The 22,429-nt window shown below is 39.9% G+C and overlaps 1 long non-coding RNA gene across 1 annotated transcript; it reads right to left on the bottom strand.

Moving 5' to 3' along the window:
• Positions 1 to 9,680: 9,680 nt before the first annotated feature.
• On the bottom strand, positions 9,681 to 15,451 carry LOC147648506 (uncharacterized). Its single transcript, XR_015280195.1, has 3 exons — positions 15,292 to 15,451; positions 15,121 to 15,220; positions 9,681 to 12,498 (listed from the first exon to the last, which is right to left on the bottom strand). It is a non-coding gene; the product is annotated as an uncharacterized LOC147648506 (long non-coding RNA).
• Between the last annotated feature and the right edge of the window lie 6,978 nt (positions 15,452 to 22,429).

Genomic DNA, 22,429 nt, shown 5'->3' on the forward strand with positions numbered 1-22,429 from the left:
TGTAGTGGTGACTTTTGATATATAAAAATCCTGAATTCACTTGTCTTTTAATTCATGCAAAGATATTTAAATGAACAAGGAAAGAGCTTTCCATCAGACAAACACTGGGAAAAAAAAAAAAAAAAGCCATTGTAGTTTATTAGGTTTATCACTCACTTTACACTTGTCAGCTATATTGGTTTTATAGGAATTTGCTTAAATAAAGAACACTTGAGGAAGTTAATTCCTAGAAATGTTCTGTGCTCAGCATCAAGAAAATATCTGTATGTCTGGAGAGGCCAAGCTTGAATTTTTACTGCTCAGTCTTATCAGACATAGATTAGAAAAGGATTTGGAAAGAAACACTGTTTACATTTAATCAGGCAGTACATATGCTTCCCAGATTGTTGCTGTATCAGGCACACTCTACTCCCATCCCATAGTGAGCAGAGACCATAGCAGCTCTGGGACAAGAGAGCCTGGCCCTGGGATGTCTGTTGGATTTTGTTGGAACTGTGAACGTTTCCAAAATATACACATTCTGTGTGAGACAAAAAGCAAAATAAAATTGCCCCTTAGAATAAGATTTCTTCAAGTCATTCACTTCCAAAATAAAATGTACTATTCTGTTTTGATTTAAACTTTCTAATAATATGTATCACATCCATCAAGTGTATTCTTTTGCTTTGAATAGAAGCATTAGTGCTTTAAATCCTAATGCTGGGGAAAGATAATTTGTGAATTAGAGTGAATAGTACAATTGAGTGAGAAAGGGGGTAGGTCACTAATGGATACTTAAAAGCAGCTCCACCGTTTATAAATTGCCTCTTCTTGGAAAACCCATCATGTGACATGTCTCTTTTTACTATGACAAGAAATCTCTCCTTTCTTTTCCTGCACATCTATGGCTTATGAGTAAAACGGCAATACCTCATTTGTGGACCCACTGTCATCCCTTCCAGCATTACCCATTCTCTGATTCTATGATTTACAGTGGTAGATCTTTTCAAGAGAAATAAATCAATTATTTTCCTTCTGAATAAGAAAATAAAAGCTGTATCCTTCTCTATCCATGAGCCATGGGTCCATGGCTGGGCACTCAGAGCCCGTGACGAGACTGCTTCAATGCTCAACTGTGTAATCACCCTCTTGGGTTTGGGAGATGTTCCTGGTGCTGTGTCTGCTATGCAGAGCTACTTTTAGAGGATGTCACAGCTGTAGCCAGATTCTTCAATTCACACATCTTTACTTGCATCAAACTCCAGCTTTAGTCCATTATCACTGATTTTTTACATGTCTGCAGTTGCAGTTCATCCAGTGTGAGCCAGCTGACTGCCTCACTGTAGAAATGTGGCTTTTTAGACTTTTTTCTCTTCCCATATGCCCTATACTGACCATACTTCAGGGCTTATCATTATACAGAACAGTCTTCTCATAAGTGGGAAATTCTGGCACCCTTCCTGGTGAAGGGGGAGCTGCTTCAGCCATGTCTGTTTAGCTCTTGAAGGGTCAGTTGCTCGGCTGACCTGGACACTACAAGACACTAGGAAAGCATGAAGATATAGTTTTGAGATGAAGAGTTGAATCATCACTCTCTGGCTACAGGTTTCTGATGTGTTATGGACATGTCTGACATCCAGGGCAGAGGGAACTGGCTGATGGCACACCATCAAGGAAAATGGGCCTTACCTAACATCACATCAATCCACCGTGCCTTGTTCTGGAAAAGAGAAATGTTGTGCCAGATGCAGCTATTGTCATTTGAAGGAGAATCCTGGTCTGGAGACTCCTCTATTTGATTTTATATTTGACTGATATCAACAACAAGGTCTCAGACTAATTTTTGTATGTCTTTGGCAGGTAAGTGCTATTGCTAGGCATACAGAGGCGTGGGAAACTTGGAAACTGCAAGGGAAGGATCAGCAAACTGCAAAAGCCTTGAAACCTGTCTGTTTAAGTCCTTTTGGTTAAAACAGGAGACAAGAGCCCTCTGTTTGATTTTGTTTGGTCTTGGGTAAATGAAGAGCCTCTGTTGGATCTTACCTGATGTGTTAAAGTCAAGTTCACACTAGTAATGTAAATTCATTTTATTGACTTGTTCTGCTTTAGTAGATAATATGTGGCCTCCCCAATCCTGAAAACTTACCATCTGTAGCCTGGGCTCTGTGTGGGAAGCGATAAGGCATATTGACCTAGAAAATGTTTGTTTCCTGGCTTCCTAAGGGGGTGTTATTGTCATCTTCTGGCCTTATCTTGTTGCTAATACTTTCCCACGGTGGCTTGTAATGTGCACGTTACCTCAGAATTTCTTTATTGTTTGTCTCTTGGTGTAGTCCACAAATGGCCAGTTTTGTAGTGTTCTTGAAGGAATTAAAAATTTATGCTGTCAGGAATATCTGTGACCTCATGCCCCTCAAGACATTACTGGGGCCTTTTCGCCCCACCGTCAGTCTTTCCTCCTGAAGGACTCCAGAGGCAGGACATGCAGTAGGAATGCACACAGATAACATGAAATATAGGAAAGAAGAGAAAATGCTGGTGGATTTCTGAAACTGTACTTTTGAAGACAGTCTGTTGCAGTGAAGTGATGTACTTCACTTGTAGGAGAGAAGGCACAATATGCTTTGTTGATATAACAGATTTCAGCAGTAGATGTGACTGTGTTTTAACAAGATTCGATGGCAAGGTACACTTGACTGTTTACAGCAGAGAGGGCAGAGTAAGAAAGCAGTCAGGGAGGCCCATTCACTGAGCCATGAGTTTCAGACAGGGCCCCCTTGCTTTCTAAACTTCTCAGAGAGGAGTTTAGGTGGGGCTGGACCCATCCAGGCTTGGACAGTGTTTTATGTGTGAAGGATGAGATGTACACAATCAGTCCTGTGTGTCACTCAGCTGAGATGCCAAAGTTTAGCAGGCACTTAGTCACTTACTGAGAAAGTGCTGCTGCAAGGAATCCCTCACCCTCAGGCATACCCTGGACAGGCATTCCTGCTCAGGAGGAGATCCTGCAGGACAACCCCAGGCCCTGGGCTGCCCACTGTTTATGGCTGACAGTCACAGGTGCACAGCAGCAAGATGTGGGGGTCACTGGTCTGGACAGCCCTTGGCTGCCAGGTTTCATCCATGCCCCAAAGTCCAGAGTGAGCTGTGTGCAGCCATCACAGCCCCACTGGTGATTATGGCTCCAGTGGGGCTGAGGGGAGCACACTGCCACATTGGCCAGGGAAAAGGATGGATTTTGAAAAAGGATGAAGATGGGGGCTTGAGCAGACCCATTCAGTGGAACAATGTTAATGCCACGTAGGGTCAGAAATCATGCCCTGTGCTGCTCTGCACTGGAAATACAGCTAGTTCCAGGCATGGTCTTCCCTCATCCTCATAGAAGCTCTGGCATCTGTAGTGATGGTTTCAAGTTGGATTCATGAGACCCTGAGTATTCTGTGCTGGCACCAGGGTTTCTCACCAGCATCAGATAAATCATGCAGCACATGACAGGCTGTGATGATGCAGGCAGTGCTTGGGGGATGCCAGCAGCAGGCAGACAGGCTCTGCTGTGTGCCTGGAGACATGCTCCATATCCACCCTGCAGCAGCTGGGTGGGCTCTGGATGAGGGCTGGTGGCAGGTGAGCAGGAGCACAAGGAGGGACTGGCACTGGGTTTATAGTGTCACCCATCATGTATACTGTATGTATACTTTGTGAGGAGATAAGAAGATCTATGTGTGAAGATATCTGGCCCAGGCTAAAAGGAGACACCATGTCAGAATTCACCTGTACATCTTGTTTTTAACCCTATGGACGTATTTCCTTCTGGAATTTCAGTCTTTATTAGTGTAATCACTATTTGTCCTCAGGAAGAAAATATACTCAGACAAACCTTTTCCCTTTCTATAATCCCATATTACTTGCCAGTTGAAACCCATCCTGCAAGTTCAAGCTTGATAAGTTAAGTATTTTTGTGGTTTTTAAAATAAATTCTTCAGGAACTAGTTGCATAAACCCTTTGGTCATTTTTTCCCCCCCAGTGAGTACATTCTAAGCCAAAGAGTTATAGGGCCAAAGTGACATTGAATGATACCAATTAAACTGTAGATGTGACAACCTTTTCAAAAGTAGAGTAAAAGATTTGGTTCAAAGGTTCTCCAAGCAATTTCCTCTTACAGGCAGGTACTTGCAGTCAAAACTGAACTGGGGGGATGAGATCTATTTTTGGTTATGTTGGTGCACAGCTGTGGCAAAACAGTGAAAACTGTGAGTGGAAATGGGTGTGTTTCAGAGACATTTCAATTGCTATGTACAGACCTGGTGTCAAAGCAGATGTCAGACCTCTCTTGCCTTAGCTTTATATTTGGAAAGAGTAGGCTGTTAAGCATGTGCTTGCTTGTGATATGCTACACTGAAGCTGAGAGAGGTACTGATTTCAGCTCTCAAAAGCTCTTCCATATTTCTTTTAGGATAAGCCTTTTTTCACAGCTGAATTCAACATTTGGAAGGATAGATTTATAGACAGTTCAAAGCATTTCTTTATTTATATCTCAAAAAACCACTAAAGTGGGAACTTAAATATTTCAGGATTGTACAATTTGCTGAGTTTTAGAGCCTAGTTAAGTAATTCAGGTTTCTTTTCTTGATATATGACATAATCATAAATGTCCTTATTAAACTAAACTTGTTGAAGCCAGAAACATTATTTATGTGAATATATTTATACAAAATTAATCTCATTTTCTGAGGTTCATTTCTCAAATTTAGTAATTTTTCCTAAAATAATTTGAAAATATGTTTTAAATGTTAATCTAAGTGCTCTTGAGCAGTACTATAAAAAATCAGCCCTTTAACTGGCTGCAGATGCTTACTTTAGTGAAGGAATACATTTAAGCTTTGAGTCTCCAACAGACCATGTGTAAAAAAAAAGACAGGGTCAAATTCAATGCTGATTTGGGTATGTTTTCATGGTATTCACCCTCTCAGTATCTAAGCACTGATTTATATCACATGGAACCTCGCAAGATTTTTTTTTTCTGCACAAACCAAGGATTTACCACCAACCTTAGGCAGAACCTAATATCATAGAAGGTTGTGGTCCTTCCTGGGGAGCAAGAAAGTACAGGAAAACTGTTGGATGCACATATAAGCAAATACTGACTGAAATGGAGACAGGCAAGCAGTCCTGCCTGTGTGCAGGAGCTCGGCTGCTTGGCAGTGACTGTGTGCTGTGCCCACGCAAATCTGTGCCTGGCAGTGCAAAGTGCAGACAGTTTAAATTGAAGGACTCTGAGCAATTATTAAACAAAGGTGGAAGTCTAATTGTGTGAGTATCTGATTGTGTGGGTGACTCAGAGCAGGTGGAAGCAGCCAAGGGCGGGGAGAGTGTGAGGTCTGGGCACAACAAGCAACTTGTGAGTGTGGAGAGGGGTCTAGCCAGGCTGGGTTGGCATCCTTCACAGGGGACACTGAAACTTCTTGTCCATGCTCAGCAATGAGCCAAGGCAGATGGGGTTGTAAAAGCAGCGTGGCAGACATCACTGTGATGTGAAACATCTTTACATGGCAGTCAGAATAGGAATTCAGGGGACAAAAATGCTGAAAAAGTGATATGCTATTTCATATTATATGTATTAACTTCTTTAAGGTTAAAATCTTTGGCTCTATCCAGCTGAAAAGATTCCAGTTTAAAACAGACATTCACTGGACTGATGAGAGTAATACAATTGTTAAGAAGTATTCAGTGTTTCCTGAGATGGGAACCTCTGTTGCTACATTAGAGAGGTCTCAGATCTGGATGAGATATAAATACTCATTCTCCAAACCACACATCAGCTTCAGAGTGCCAAAGTGGTGAAGAAGGGTCTATAAAAAGTTACTCCCTGACTGCCCAGTACAGATTTTGTGATAATCCAGATCCCCTCTCTGGAAATGGGTGAGATTATGTCCATCCTGACATTCTTCTTTCTGAGCTGCAAGAGCACTGCCATCACCAGGCTGCTACCCAGCAGGGCTAATTACAGTCTGCTCTGCAAATTTCCCATTGAGTAGCCTCAGGAAATTGAAATCCTAGAAATTAATAATACCAGTAAGACAAAAAAAATACCCCAAACCAAACCAAAAGTCACCAGATGCAAGCTAAGCATCTTTTAAAATACTAAAATTTAATTTTGCATAAGGCTGAAGAAGATTTCACCTCATTCTAGAGAAAATACATATCAGTATTCCTTATAAAAATATTCATACTTCTTTTTTATTTCCCTCAAATTTAAAGGTAAAGACTAGGTCTTTCTCTGTGTTCTTTTCTGAGAAGCATTATCATGTATACTTCTTGAAAAGAGCACAATATCTGAAAGTATATTGGTCACAGCACCTTCAACAATTTTTACCTACAACATTTTTTCATTAGAACTCCTCTTTCTATATTATTCTTCATACCATATTGTAAATTCAGAAATTATGAATATGTATCTGTAGTAGTTCTAAGAACATCCAGGAGCACTTTATATGCAGTCCATTTATTAATTAAATGACAGTTTATTTTGGTATATTTTCTCTCTCTAGATCTTTTGCTGTTATATTTAGCAATTAGAGCCACTTTCTTTCATACTTTGAGCCTGTGTGTGCGTGACACTGAGAAGTCTAAGAGCTTGTGTAGTGTCCTGTAAAATAAACTAGGCAGGATTAACTGTTACAAACTCCACCAGAGACTCAGAATGAAATAAATTCACATTAGTACAGTAGATGTATCTAAAATGACCAGGTTTCCTCTGCTGCAGAATGTGATGTGACTATTGCAGGTGATTGAGACTTCCACTTGTACCCACTGGGAAAGACTATTTTCCATCACAGCTGAAACACAGCATTCAGTGACATCCTTATGAGTTTGGACAATTGTGATGTCACTGGGGCTTCTCTATAATTAAGATTATTTTATATTATTTTCAACCTGACAGATTAGTGTTCTTGTCAGTTATTGCTAAATTGCTGAAAGAGGAAAAGAGGAAAATAGGAAAATATTCCACTTCACAGGAGTTCAAACCCATAATTTCCATACCATACTGTGCTGGTTTTGGCTGTGCTAGAGTTAATTTTCTTCATAATGGGTGGTATATGACAATGTTTTGGATTTGTGCTTGTGGTGGTTTGACCCTGGCTAGAAGCCAGGTGTCCACCAAAGCCACTCACTCTATCACTGCCTTCCGCAAGTGGACAGGTAGAGAAACTATAATAAAAGTCTCATGACTCTTAGAGGGAGAGGTCACTCACTGACCACTCTCAAGTGGAAAACAGACTTAATTTGGTGAAATAAATTGAATTTATTACCAAGTAAATCAGAGTAGAATAATGTGAAGTGAAATAAATCTTAAAAACCTTCCCCTATCCTTTCCTGGTGGTGCATGGGAAGCAGGGAGGTGACACAGCAGGGACAATTGACCACACGGATATCCCATCCCATTCTTAGCATATGAAGCTGGGGGAAGAGGAAGTAAGAAGCAGACATTCAGAGAGATGCTGTTTGTCTTCCCTAGTCATCAATACATGTGATGGGGCCCTGCCTTCCCAGCAAAAACTGAACACTTGCCTGCCCAAGCAAAATGCTGAATTGATTTCCTGTTTTACTTTGATGTGTGCATGGCTTTTGCTTTACCTAAACAGTCTTTATCTCCATACACAAGTTTTCTAGCTTTTACTCTTCTGATTCTCTTCCCCTTCCCACCAGGGGGACTAAATGCAGTGTTTAGTTGCTGGCTGAGGTTAAATCACGACACATATCTTTACAAATACCAACTATTTAATCATCTTGGTGCTCCACATGAGCTGCAGAAGTAGGACATACTGTAAGCCTCGTTCTACAGATAAAGAAAATGTTAGCAAATAAATAAATTACCCCTCTGATGAAGCTGAGGAATTAAAAAAAATGACAATTAAGAGGCTGTTCTCAGTGGATTACCCACTTTGGGCTGTTCTCTTGTGATCTGCCCATGAAGGCAGGCTGACCAGGCTGCCTGGTTCTGGGCCATGCCAGGCAAGACACCTCTTCCACTTGGGGTTGGAAGAGATGTGTGTGGCACAGCGATGTCCAGACCAGGTGCAGGTGGGAAGGACAAATTGAGATACTCAGCAGAGTGGCAGTAGGGATGACTGAATCTGCTCCAGGAGCCCTTTAGGGGGGTCTAGGCCGGTCCATGACAGAGGCACTGCAGGGGCTCTTGTAACAACTAATGGCTGCTGTGATGAAAAAGTTTTGTGGTATTTCTGAATCCAGAACCACACCATATAGCTCATCCTTTAGAATCATCCCATACACATGTATTTGGACACTATAATGATCCATAACTGACACTCTTGAGATTATTTAAACAATTAAAACCATGGAGGTTTATTTTCTTGATAAAGAGTTTAAAAGCCCTACCAAACTAATCCTTGACAATTTTAGTTTCTCAAAAGACAGAAAGCTCATGCATGTTGGTGGTACAGTCTCCCAAAGGCATCCTTGGGATGGCTGTATGGCTGCATTGATACTCACCTGCCTGTGCACAGGCAGCTGCTGAATGCTGTGGGGTTTAGACTTATAAGATATATTAGATTATGGACATATACAAAATAAGAGCACGTAGGGTTTAAGGAGGCTCAGCTTAAAATTTTGCTAACAGATTAAAGACTATGCATGCTTGATGCAACAGGCCAATAAATTAAAGAAATTTGTTGTGGTTTTCCATTTCATGCAAAAGCAATAGGCTTCCTTTAGTGGATTAGTAAGAGCAACTAACCTAGCATGGCATTGATGTGCTAGGGTTGAAATGTTTGCAAACTATGAAATGTTTAAACGTCAAGTGTACTTACAAGATACTAATGAAGTTACGATATGCATTAAACTAATCAGTGTTGTCAGACAGTCACTCCCCCTGTGTCTGGTGATCTTATAATGGGAGCATTGCAAGCGAAGCGATAAACAGGAGGATTAGCTGCAGGAAGTGCAGGGTAGCTATGACTGATACATGTGTATGTAAATGCCACCACTGGGAATAAAGGCAACATCTTTACAGATTTGGTTAGAGAACTGTTTTCCTCCAAACATGTACCTGAAAGCTCTCATTCACTTAATTTCTGTTGTACAACATAGTGAAATTGCTTCCACTAGGCTGATGTAATCTTTTTATGTTGTTAGAAACAGGATGAGGTACAAGTACCAGACATTTGGCCGTCTGTAAGCTGAGTTGCCTACTGTATGAAGAGTATGCAGGCTGTGTCTAGGGCTGGTGAGGGCAGGTGGGCTTTTCCAGAGCCTAGTTTGTTGCATGAGATTTAGGAAATTGTTGCTGGGGAAAGAATTCCAGCAGTGTATCTCTGTCCTCAGTGATTAGGAAGGATGTTACATGATGACCTTAGACTAGAGGCATACTCCCAGTGGCCTACGTCAGGCATGACAATGTTAAACTTCTACCTTGTGTTGCTTATATTGCACAAACATACACTGTTTCCTACAATAACTTCAATGGCTTATATATGACAGTTTAGGAGGAGAAAGATAATGATCAACAGATATTTAACTGTTCTGTCTTTAGCTCAGTTTGGAGGAAGTTGATGATCAACAGGTATTTATTTAACTGTCTTTATCTCTAGCTAACACTATTTTACAACCAAATTAAAGAAGATGAGCAATTATCAATAATAGTATGTTGAACAGATACAAGTCCTTCATACACAATGTAGGTTTTAGCTGAAATTTATTCAATTCCCTAAATGCATATCATAACTTCTAGCTGTGTTTTCGTTTAAATTAACAAAAGCAAATAAAAGACTCTCAAATACATTCTGTATGTAATTCTGTAAGTAACATGACTGAGATCATACATTCTACCTGATACTTTTAGATTTCAGGATAGACTCTTGTTGTCATGTGGCCCAGAGCTGAAGGCTGCAGGGAAACGCCAGTCCTTATAATTTTAAACAGTTTTGCCCAATACTCAGCTGTAAATTTGTGGATTCAGTCCCAGCAACTGTCAGAAACTTGCTCTACAGACGAAATGGCTGTGGCTCTCCAGGTGGTGGCACTACAACCCTGCTTTTCTTTAAGGCAAAATCGTGCCCTGAAAAAGCTAAGGGGCGCAAAGATTTTGTTTCATAATATTTGTTCTGTTTTTAAGTAAGTAGATTCTAAAACTTGATCTTAAGCGTCACACTTAAATAATCAGTAAAATGCAAAAAAAATACTTCTAATCATTGTCAACTATGGTGCTTAATTTCTTTTCTTCAAGCTTTTTAAAATATTCTGTCACTCTGTGCATAAAGACTGTTTAGTATTTCATGCACTATTTGCTCATGTTAAAACATGAAGTGACAAAGAATAGAGGCAAAGGTCTCCTACTTGCAAGCAACAGTGGATAAATATATTTGTTTGTAGTATGAGACTGCTGCTCCACTAGAGGGAACACTTGACATTTTGATGAGCGTCTCCAGGGAAAATAGGTACTAACTTCAAAACGTAATTTTAATTAAACTGAGGAGATTAAATTATTTAAAAGCATCCCACTGTAAGGTGCAGCATTTCCTAAAACAGTTTAGTGGGAAATGCCACATTAATCAGTTCAGTATTTCACGCAAATGGCTTAATGATGGGAAGAAATGCAAAACACTGTAGTATGGCAAAAAAAAAAAGAAGAGGCAGAAAGTTCATGTAAGGGAGTAGGATCATGTTTGAACTTTCTCTTTCAGCATTTTTAGAGGAGAATAACAGTGTGGAGAAGACAGTACTGGTTTTATTCTTGTTGGTGTGCTGGTACTCACAGTGGCTCTGGTACTGTGCTCAGCTGAGCAAAAACAAGATGTACCCTGAGAAGCTCAGAACCCCACAAGCTGTGCCCATGGCTTTTCACTGACCAGAAGCAGCATAAACAGAATCCACGTTGGCATTTATGCTGGTAGGATTAGAACTCTGTTTAATGGAGAAGACAGATCAAGCATCTCCAGACCCACTTTGGTTTGTCTGCCATTACTGTTAAAGCACAAGAGCACATGGATTCAGGTAGAGCATGTTCTCCTCTCCTCATAAAGGCGAAAGCCAGAAATTTGGGTACAACATTTCTTTTAAAATGAACAAAGAAATGAAGGTAAGTATGAGTTTTGGCTGTGTTCACTGCAGTTCTACAGTTCACAGACAGATCTGGCCATTTTTGTCTTCTCATGTGCCCTCCATAGGCATTTGTGATAACCCTGTTAATGACACACATTACCCATGTGTTTACACATTCCTGTGCCTAAACATTTTGTTATCCAGTCCTTTCTCCTCATCCTCTCTCTTTCACATCTTTATCCCCAGACCATCAGAAAAGAGTTTTCACAGCTGGTTCAATGCCAACCAACACAAAGTAAAATGAAGTTTTCAGTCAAACCATTAACCTTATAAAACATCAGAGAGTAGCTGTGATTTTTCTGAAGCAGCAACACACAAAGGTCTCTCCCCACAGAATGTCCTTAGGAGCAATGTCCTTAGTGGTACAAGTGACCCATGTGAGGGTGAGCACATTCAGCTAAGAGAAGTGAGGAGTTACACTAAAATTTTTGGCCACATCACTTTGTTCTTCTTTGAACAGAGGAGAGGGAGTGCAGTCATGGGGCTTTTTGAGTGATGATATTGATAGACAGGACAAATACAGAAAAACAGAAGGGTGCTGGAGGTCCTCTCTTGACTTACTGCCACTGAGATACAACCAAATTGTACTATCAGCATCTTGCTAATGTATACACTCTGGGACAATGCTAAGAAGTTCATAAAATAGTAAGTATCCGGCAATATGGATTTGCCAAGAATACATCATGTCAGACCAGTCTGATTTCCTTCAATGGCAGTATAAATAGCTTTGTGGTAAAGGGATAAAGAAGAGATGCAATATTTCAGCTTCAGTGTATTTGTTTGCACTGTGGCATTCTCGTAGGCAGACAAGTGCAATGCTGTCCAGGGGAAACTACCAACATCCATGACACAGGTCTTGAGAAAACTGACCATGGGGAATGGCAATCACTGGTTCACCTCCAACTTGGCCACAGGAATTGAGTGGCATATCATGGGTTTTGACCTTGTGTTGGCTATCGTTGGATAAAGACTTGGTTGAAAAATGAGAGAGGATGCCTGACATATTTTCATGTAAGTCTAAGCTGGAAAGATGGAAGGATGGAAAATGTTTTAGATAACAGGGGTGGCATTCAAAAGGATCTCAATGAAAATGAGATCTAAATGAGTTTAAACAGACTGAAATAAATAGGCTGTGATTCAATGAGGATAAATTAAAATCTCTGCCCATTGACTGAAAAAATGAACTGCAGTGTTGTGACAGGGCTGGGCAATGAAACAGGCAGCAGTAGCACAGATAAGAATCATCCTCTAACAGGTCAAAAAACAAACACAAATTAACCATGTCATGATGCTGTAGGGCAATTGAAGCAATCCTTCCATTCCGCCAAAGCCTCAGCTGGACTTCTTCTTCTACATGATTCACATGAAGGTATAGATTGAGAGAAGTATTTCTCAGGCTGCAAAACAAAACGCAAATGCAAAAGCAGTATAGAAATTTTATGTTACTAGAGCTCCCACAGTCAGAAATGTGTGGTAGAATATTACTGCGTGTTCTCTCAGTGAAATCATTAGGGCTGACACAAGAATAAATGGAGGCAAAAGTGTTGGAGATTTTCAGGCAAGATTAGTGGAGGTAAATGTGTATGGTTTGTTTAGGCAATGATTACAAACAAAAACCTGTGAAAAGTATGGTCTTTGGGAAATGTTACAGACATGTAAACAGGGGAGTGGTGGTGACAATCAGAACTGGCAGCTGAGCTAGTAATATAAAGACCCCTGTACTTGTGAACATGCAGTATTAGTCAGCAGTGTCCCCCAGGAAGTACTAGAACCCCAAGGTACACAAGTCTGTTGCCCTTGTCATCCTTCAGTGTCTCAGTAGGGAACAATCCCATTTTCATGGTTAGTGAGGAAGGTAATACTTACGTCCATCTTTCTCTAGATTTTAAAATGCTATGAAAAAAAAATAAAAACCAAAAAAACCAGCCCCAACCCAAACCTGTTTGTTTCATTTGTAATGTTATTTACAAATTCTGTAATACTCAGTAGGTTTTTCACTTGTTAATCTGAATTGATACACACATCTTTAAATAGATATAAACTGCCTAATTTCTCTGGTTTAGTCCCCATTCCTTTGTCATAATTTCTGGCCTTTCTAGTTCATTGTTGAAAAAGAGTGTAGGGCTCCTTTTTGACGGGAGGAGCCGATGTGCACAAACATCATCAGCCAGAAGACAAACTGTGCCCATAGGGTGCAGAAGCTGATGGGACATGTTACTGCTATCAGTATTTGACAACTCCTCTCACACCAGAGTCAGTGCTGTGGTTGCTGAGTCTCCAGTGTGTCAACCAGAACATCATTCCAGATGCCTCTTTGGAGGTTAAGACATAGTCATTTCTATCAAAAGGAAAATAGCCTTGGTGTCTCTGAACCCTAAAAAAGATTGAGTCAAACAACTGAGATGGGCAAGGAGGGTTTTGCACTGCATGCTCAAAGGTACGTGGCCACTGCTGCTTTGCCATCTGCTTTCTTCCTCTTCCTGATTTTGCTCTTGAGTTCTGCAGCTGGCAGTGCTGGAAGGTATTCCTTCCTTTGCCACTTGCAAACACCCGGAGCACACAACATGCTGGATAGTGATTTGCTGTTGAGATTTAGTCCTTTTATATATGTGTGATACCTAATTTTCTAGAGTTTAGTTTTTGAGGATAATACCTAGTTTGGTATGGTTTCTGCTCTCTTTGTAACTCAAATTACTGTTGGCTTTATTGCTGTAGCTACTTCTTCAGTGGCAGAGAAATATAAGAAAAATGTTTTGAAAGGACATTCCAGATTTGGAGGAGTCAGTGCTTTACCTTTTTCTTCCTCTTATCTTTTTTAATGCTGCCCTTCAAACCCTTTCTTCGAATATTTTCTCAGTGTCTAGAAAAGAAGCCCTCACTTTAATCCTTTAAGAAATTATACAAAGAACAAAAATCAACTTCCTGCCAGCTGTGAGCTGTTGCAGATTTCTGTGGCATTGAGTGCTATCTGGGTCGAGCTATGCTGGCACTGGGTGTCCCCTGGATGGCTCCTCTGTGAAATTGTGGCTCTAACCACTATCAGAGCAGCTGCTTCTTTGTGCAGCTTTATGGCCTACACATTCAGTGCACCTCAAGGATTATATATCTTACCCTTCAGCTCATTTTCTGAGCACTTGAAAACATAATGTTTCATTTATTTTTTATTTCAGCCACTTCTAATGTGCCCAAATGCGTGTTGTGATTATGAACCCTTCAGAGCACTAAAAGTCTATTTCATGTTAACAGATTTTTTTCTTAGGCTTTTCTACTAAAACTCTGTACATGTCTCCCTAGTCTTGACATTTAGCATTCCAATTTAATTATTCCTGTGGGTACCAGTTGGCAGCTACACAGTTGCCACCAATGGCTGCTACTGCTTTTTCTTGGTTATTAAATTCAAAAACTCACATGAGGAAAAGTAGTTATTCTTTCTTTTGAAAGTGTTTACAGTCAGAGGTTTAGCCACTTTGTAATGAGTATGTCTACCTCTTGCTGCTTCAAATAGTGACCTAAACTCTCCTGTCAGTTTTCTTTGGAAAACTCCCCAGATTTTTCCAAGCTGACATCTCTTTGGGAGAGAACAGGCTTTCCTCTACATTCTTTTTCATGAATCTCAGCTGGATAAAATCTATGAGGATACTGAAGACAGAATATTGACAGAACTGAAGGGAAATGAAAGCAAAACAAGATCCGAGAGGGGATGGTTTACACAGCTCAGTCTCTAACTTTAGTATAATCTTGTAATACAACACTTGGTGTGAAACTACAGAATCACACCATGAAACCTGAGGATTTCATCTGGCCTCTGGAAGCAGACGTCACCAGAACAAGAGAAGGTAAACATGAAGGTATTTTTGGTTTTTTATGCTGGATCAGAGTTATAACTATAGCTTTTGCTGATTCCTCTGCCATTAAGGATTGCAGGGAAGACAGCAGACGAGAGGTAGAAAGACAGAGAGGAAACTGTGGGGGGAAAGAAATAGAGTGTGACAGAGAAGCATATGAAGTAGAAAAAATACCACGGCTCTGTAGATTCCAACAACATCCTGTTGGTGCTCTTCCAGTCTTCTCAGTGATTGCAGTCTTGTCTAGATGGTGGTTGTAGACTGTATCCATCAACTGGTGAGGGAAAACATCTACAAAACACCATGTCTGTGGGGTTTATGTGCTGAGGCTGGGTGGGGTTGTACCTCCCCTGGATGAGGTAATATTGGATCCCTGGGCACTTCCTCCATCTTTCATATCTTCTTGAAACTGCTGCTGTCTCTGAAGTTAGTGTAGTTGAATCAGCCCATCAGTCAAGCTGAACTCCTTCATCAGACCAATGAATGACTCAGTACTTGGGAGGGGAGTTTTCACAGCTGAGACATCATGTGAGAGAGGACATTGGCATGATAGGAAGGATTTATCTCACCTGAAAGGATTTGCCTCTTATCAACCTTTTCCCTTATCTGGAAACCCAGTTTATAGCCTCAGGCCCTTCTGCACCGGGGAGGCCACTCTGTGCATCACTTGTAAAGCACCCAGCTGGTCATTTGAACCTTTAGCACCAATAATCCGGCCTCTTACGGCACCTCAGTGGTTACTGCAAGTCATCAAATGTTTGAGTCATTAATCTCCAGCAGCCCAGTCTCTCACAGTGCCTGAGGTCCCTCCCAGGCTTTCTGACGCAGCACAAATAGTGTATCCAGCCGCTCTGGCCCTGGGACTTCAGATCCCTTGGCCTGAATTTTCCAGTGAACTGGATCAAATGCAAAACCACACAAACCCCATGAATGAACAAACCCAGCACTCTCACCTGCCACTGATGTGCCTATTCTGCAGTGCTACAGGAATGAATATGATGTCTTCAGGTCAGAAACTTCCCTATGGTTTGTTTATTGTGCAGTTACTGAGGGTGGAAGATGACACTGGAAGGCAAGTAATAAAAATTATCTCCCTCATGTCAAGGAGAAAACCTTCAAGGACAAGGGCATCTGGCATGAGGTGCCACTGAAGAGAACACTAAGGTTCATAAGCAGCTATTGCAGACAAGCTTTTATTTTAAAAGAGAATAAAGAGAAACAGCACAAGAAAGCTGGTTCAGGCAGTGAGGCCTGTGTGATTTTTTCTTTTTTAATACTCCATTTTAATGTTTATGAAGCAAATGCTTAAACAAGCACCACTGGTGTTGTCACTAAAACTGTAACATTTGCCTTGAGTTCCTTTGTTGCTCAGGGAACATGTCAGATTTCAGTACATTTAGCCTTACCATTTCCTTCACAAATCACTGCTGCAGAATGGTGCAACCACACCAATTTTACTAGAAATGAAATGCTGAGGAAACAAAAAGTGCTGTTTGCAGGTATTCTGCTGTGCAACCTTTTCATTAATTTGTTTCATCGAAAATCTAAGCTATAAAAACATGGTATTCCTGTAGGATTAAATAATAAACATTAGCAGTGAGACACAAAACATACAGCATTTGTACTTTTGTGGATTCTAGTGCAAGGTTGTGTCAACAGAATATTTTTCAGAAGATGAGCAGTTAGTATTATCAAGGAGGATAACAGGAGATAAATCTAAGAGGCAAAAAACACTGAAGCCCTCAGTAACTTCACAAACTGGTATTTGAGCAAAAATTAAATGCCCTGTGCTGTATGAAATGCCTTTGGTCAAGGTATTTCTTGCTATAAATATTTTATGTTGGATTGTCATGACCAGCTTTATTTTTAAGGCAGTGACCTCTGAGGCAGACAGTGGAAGGAAGATGGTTGCACTGATTGAAATGCTGTTGCTGAATTCCAGATGAGGGACAGAGACATCTCACCCAGCTGTCTCTGGCTAATCCAGCAACTAGAAATAGTGCTGTATGAATGTACTGTATTTTATCCAATGAGAATTTAATTCCATATGTTTCTTTTTCAAAGGTTCAAGAGCTCAAGGGAGAAGAAAATGAGAGAGGAAGCTTATTTTCTTCCTCATGTGGAACTGAGAACTCGAACTCATTCTAATAAACTTTACCAAGGGCCTCACGGCAGAGTAACAGCCATGGATAGAAGTATTCCTACTTCACAGTGGTTCTGCAATGAGACTGAGTTGGAGACAGACACTTGACTTTATCCTTGTCTTACTGAAATGGAGGTTCCTTTAGCTATTTCATTGTTGTTCAAAATTTAATTTGGAAGGCACTGGGAAACAAAGGTGGTGAGTGACAATCTAAATCCTTCAGGTAGCTAAATGTGTGTAGCAAAGGAAATAGCACAGTTAAAATACAGTGTTTTGCAAAAAAAAAAAAAAAATTGAATTTTTCCAATGTTTTCCAATGTCTTCCATGGAATAAAAATTTTGTCCTTTCTCACAGCACAATTAAGCATCTTATTAGTAGAAGAATCAGCTCTTATTTGTGAGTATGATTTTATGTGATTTTGATGCTGCATGAAAGCTTGCACAATGCTAGGCTTATTTTAAAATGCTCATGTTTTGAAATGAAGTGTAGGTTACCATATGAGAGAATCACTGTAGTAACTTGTCATAGTCTCTATTCTATAAAACTCAAAGCTTAAATTCACATAAATATACACAGTGAAATTTGGCCAGCCATGCAACTAATTAAGCCAATTCTATGCTGTCTCCCTGATCATTATTCCATTAATTGGCTTACAGTAGTGGCTTTTATGTAACAGAGGAAGCAATTTTGAAGTAATGAATTTGTTATAAGGCGTCTGAATGCTCAGGTGTAGGCTCAATGCATCTATGTCCTTCCAATACTGTGGATTATGTGTTTCCATAGAAACGTTATAAATATTCAAGAATTAAATTTGGAACAATATGTTAGTAAATTACTTTCTTTCTTTACAAAATATTTATTTGATAATATTTGTTATTATAAAGAACAATTATGTCTGTTGGCAAATTTTAGGCTTAGAAATATTTGTCTTTTCTGACTTTTTTCCTGTTTTTCCAATCTTATTCCACTGTGAGGTACATTTGCCTTTCTACTATCCCATAATGCTTCTTCAGCCTAATTTTTATCTCATTTACAATATTATAATTTTGCCATGTCTTTGTTGACTGAACAGAAGGAGAAAACACAGGAAAGTAGTAATTAGGACTAAAACAAATTCTGCTACATCCTACTTTTTCCTGCTAATTTCTTTCTAGGTCACCACCCCTTTTTTTTCATAAAACAACACACAAGTGCTCCCATCCATAGAACAGCAACTTAGTGGAAAACAGTTTCCAAGATGCGTATTTTCTCCCTTATGCCCCTGCCAATGTCAGCAATAAATTTGCCTGGAATTGCAGCTTCTTTTCTCTGTAAATGAACAGGTGTTTTGCTGTTGAGTTCAGCAAGATCCATTGCCTAGCTCTGCCTTTTCCATGCCTCCTATTCCAAATTATTACTCTGAACAGTGAACTACTAAGAAAGCAGAATCATGTGTACATAAGTGGGGAACCTCCTGCTTTAATAAGGCTCTTTCTGAAATCTCAAAGTTCAAGCCTCCCAGTGTCAGAACATTTCAGAAACATGCTTTGGTCTGAGCTTAGTGTTAGTCCCTTTCATGGCCAGGCTGGATTTCTTCATCATCATCTTTGGCTCTTCACACACTGATTCTGTAGCCATGGATAAACATATCATCTTGCACTTTAGGTGTTCTTTGCATCAGTAATCTCTTCACAAAGTTGTTGAATTACGAAGTGACACATCTGATTCACTTTACAGTTCCTTTTACAGCTGGGAAAATTTTGGGGAATGTAAGGAAGAGCACAAGATGATGGCAAAGGTAGTAAGGAGAAAAAGGGCACTGTAAAGCAACAGAAAGAACTTAAGCAAATTTACCATTAATTTACAATCCTACAGCTCAGTAGAAGACCTTCAAATGCTCAACATGTTGACATCTTCAGGCTATCTGTAAATGCACCCCTTAATATATAAATCTGGTACCCAAAATTGTTCCATACTGTTGAAAATATATTACAGAAGCAGAAAGAATAAGGACATTTTCTGCCAAAGACTTAATTCAAATAGCATAGACTAAAATATTTCTTACTGAACTTTTCAAATTATGCAAAATTAATTATGTTGATGAGTGAGACTTGCAGAAAGTTTCATTCAAAATATGACCAAGTATATATATATATATATATACACCAGTGAAACACAGTCTCCAAATGACTTTAAAGCAGTGGCAAAAATGGTACACACTGCTATGTGATCATGCTGGATAATGGAGGGTCCATCAGGACATGAGGGCTCTGACCCTGGCAGGTCCAGTCTACAATTCTGGCAGCAGGAATAAGAACATGAAGAGTACAGGTAGTGGTACAACAAATGCATTTACAAAGGCCTTTTGGATCTATGAGTGCAGCACCTGCATGCAGGACTTTGTGCTTAAAAATGGACAAGCATTATGTGTACAATGTCAGCAGAAAGCAAGCTTTACAAAGTGCTTATGCAGTGCTTCACAGTCTCCCTGCCATTAGGTGACACCTTACTGGAAGAGTGCACCCTGCCTAGCACTGTGAAGGTTCTACTCTTATATTCAGCTCTAGCCCTCATTCTGTCCTTCCTACCTCTGACTAAGGTCTGTATTTACCACCCCACAGAGAAACACCTCATCCCCTACCTTTATCTCTCTACTCTTTCTGTTGTTACTGAGTACACTCCACACCTGAAGCTCTTGCTGATCTTCCTTGCTGTGCTGCTGTCTTCTCTTGTGTCTATTCATCCTCCCTAACACCAGTTCAAAATTTCTTTTAGGTAATTCCCCCACTTTTCTCCTTTGAAGAGAAGTTCTTGGTCCCTGTCCACTCTATGACCTTCCCTTTGATGATATCCTCTTATCATATCCTCTAATGCTTGAACTACTACATTTTGCCTTAAAAAAACAAGCAACTATTTTAAACTATTCTGTCATTCATAGTAATCTCCCTTGATCAAATAAAATATTTCTCTCTTCTTCAGATATCTGATGATTAGCTTAAAGTTAACTTGGTCAGAACTGAGCTCCTTTCAATCTTTTGCCAACTTCCATGCTTTCTTAAACACCAATCACATTAATATTATTGTTGTCTCTGACTCTGGTTCACGGTTGAACTGCAATTTTTAACACTTCTTTCTCACTTTCTCTGCATAACTACCTTCAGCCATGTTTATCCTCCCACTACGTTCTAGACTCTAGTCCTGCCAATCTGCTCTTCTTATTCAATTTAAATCAGTTCATTACCTGCATGCATCTTGGATATGTTGCTATATTGTTCTGGTCTTTTCCAAAGCTGTGGCATAATACTTTAGCACTCAAGAGAATAGAGGAACTCATTTTTCTCAGCTGCAGTGAATCTTTTTGTTATCCTCCTATTCACCATCATATGAAATTTCTCTTTTAAACTTCCTTTTTTACATCTGCCTTATATTCAATGTACTAGTGATGATTTCTTTGAAAATCCAATTTCCCAAAAACACACAAATACCTTTACTTTCTTGCCCCTTACTGCTCCTTGCACTCAAACTGTTGCCTTAAATTAAAGAGGGAAGCATAGCAGAGGCATGGATCAAGGTCTATCTAGCTCAGTCAAATTAGAAATCCAGAAAAAAGAGCAAAATAACAAAATTACCTGCAATGGCTGCATGGGGTAATAAGGCTTATTTTTATTTAAAATTTTATTTAAAATAAGGCTTATTTTATTTAAAAAAGGAATAAGGTTTTTTTGCTTTGGAGGTTTCAGATTATTCAGAGTGATGAGTTTGCAGCCAAAGTTTTATTACTTCTTTTTAAAGGCCATGTTTTCTTCCACTCTCTGATGTGCCCTTACATGTTTAACTTCCAAACATTTCACAACACACCCACCTGTGTGACCATCTATTGATAAAGTTAATTTAATTGAAAGTGGGTTTTGAGTTAAAACAAACTCAAAGGTGTGTGAGGGTGGCACAGTTTGTGTCTGACTGTTAAAACTGTGATAATGGTAAGGTCATAGGGACTGAGGATGAAATGCTGCTGCTTTAGTTAGGTTTTGGGCTGTATCCCTACTGTTTATGTACAGTTAAACTTATGTCAAGAATATTTGGAGTGTTTTCTCAATAAACACATTCACATAAATAAGGATTCTCATTCTCATTAATACAGTTTCTTCTGGTTTCTAATAGACTGAAACAATAAGCAGGAAAAAAAAAAAGGGAAAGACACCCCCTTCTTTGAAGGGTTTGTACCCTTAAGGTAAGAAAAGATATGGCAGTTCAAACAAACAAAAAGAGGCTCAGGAGGTAAGGGGTAGCCAGAGGTCTTCAGTAGTCACACAGACAGTTTTTGAAAAGGCTGATAATTTTACCAGACAACGATAAAGGGCTTTTATGCTGTTATTAGCAGAAAAAAAATGGAACATGCTATACATAACTATTTTAGTTTATCACTGCCCAACTCAGAATAAGTTGGAATAAGGAAGCTGTGTTTAAAGGTCATCGTGCTGTGTGAATCATAGGGGAAGATTTGAAGGAATACCACCATGGATTTGGGTAAAACTGCTCTTTGAAATGTTATCTCAGATCCTTTCTCCTCACATGCTTTTTATCTTACTCACATATCCTCCTTCCTCTGGGACTGTCAAATTTACCAATTTCTCATAAGCAGATGCTGTATCCCTCTTCATGTCAGCACAGTCCTTTGTACAAGGGAGGCCTAAGTAAGGTGAAGCACATGGTTACTAGGAAAACAATCATCACACCTGTTCTGCATTTCTGTGCCCTTTGCTTTGCTTGCAAAGTTTAAGAATAAATTAAAACATCAAGAGTCAGAGCACTGAGATCTTTAAACCCCTGTCTGCACGATGAATGGGGCAGAAGCAGAGAGAAAGATTTTATCTGGGCATACATGATGAACAAGACCAAGGTTCTTTAGCAACTCATATAGGTTTAACATTGTATCTTGACCTTGTAAGTCATGCATCTGAACCTTCATATTGGCACCATTACACCCTGTTGTGGTTTAGGAATGGTACTCCCAGTTTAGTGTTCCCACTGAGACTCTCCAAACCATGTGCCATTTGCTTGCCCCCTTCTCCTCTCCCCTCTCCGTGGGAGGACATGAGAATTGGAGGCACAAAAAGTAAAGATCACGGGTTGGAATAAAATGAGTTTACTGGGAAGGGCAGTGCACACAGGACACCACATGCCACACACCACACAGTGCACACCTGTGCTGCACACACCACGTGCTGCTCCCAGCACACCTGTGCCATGCTCTGACTGCCTGCCCTCCCTGTAACACCTGTGTCAAAGGATAACACCACCTTCAATCAGGCATTTCAGCTCTTGACTTCATAAATCTAAATAATATTCACTTTGTCTGT

The sequence above is a fragment of the Cyanistes caeruleus genome, chromosome Z, assembly GCF_971803275.1.
Source record: "Cyanistes caeruleus chromosome Z, bCyaCae1.hap1.1, whole genome shotgun sequence".
In the NCBI taxonomy this organism is placed as follows: Eukaryota; Metazoa; Chordata; class Aves; order Passeriformes; family Paridae; genus Cyanistes; species Cyanistes caeruleus.